A 514-nucleotide genomic window follows, 5' to 3' on the forward strand; every position below is an offset into this window, starting at 1 on the left:
TAGAAACTTTTGTTAAAAAGGATGTTAAGGTTTATGAGTACATGAATGTCTCATAAAACTCTTCAAGAATGTCTTACTAAAAAATGGTAAGATTATTAAAGAATGTCTGAATTCGGAATACGTAGTTTTACTAAAAACCGTACCCTTAAAAATGGATGGAAATCGTGAACGAACTTTCGATGAAAAAGGATGGTCAAGAACATGTGATGTTGGACCGGATGGACGAAAGGGATGTATGATCACGAAAGGAAAAAGAGAAATGATTTTAAGTATTTTAGTAACGATTTTAGAAATATCGGAAACTAACGGATTTTTATTTTGGTAGTTACGAAGATTTCGGTGTTCGAACCTTGAAACCAAACCACCCTTAGTTGACGAGTTAAAGCACGCTTCATTAAGGTGAGAGAGAACACATCGTGACATAGTGGTGTCCGAATATGACACCCGGATCTCCTAAACCATCTCAAAGGTTTTGGGGTTAACTTGGATTTTAAGAAACCCAAGATTTTTATGT

This window comes from Lupinus angustifolius, chromosome LG15 (genome assembly GCF_001865875.1).
Source record: "Lupinus angustifolius cultivar Tanjil chromosome LG15, LupAngTanjil_v1.0, whole genome shotgun sequence".
Taxonomy (NCBI): Eukaryota; Viridiplantae; Streptophyta; class Magnoliopsida; order Fabales; family Fabaceae; genus Lupinus; species Lupinus angustifolius.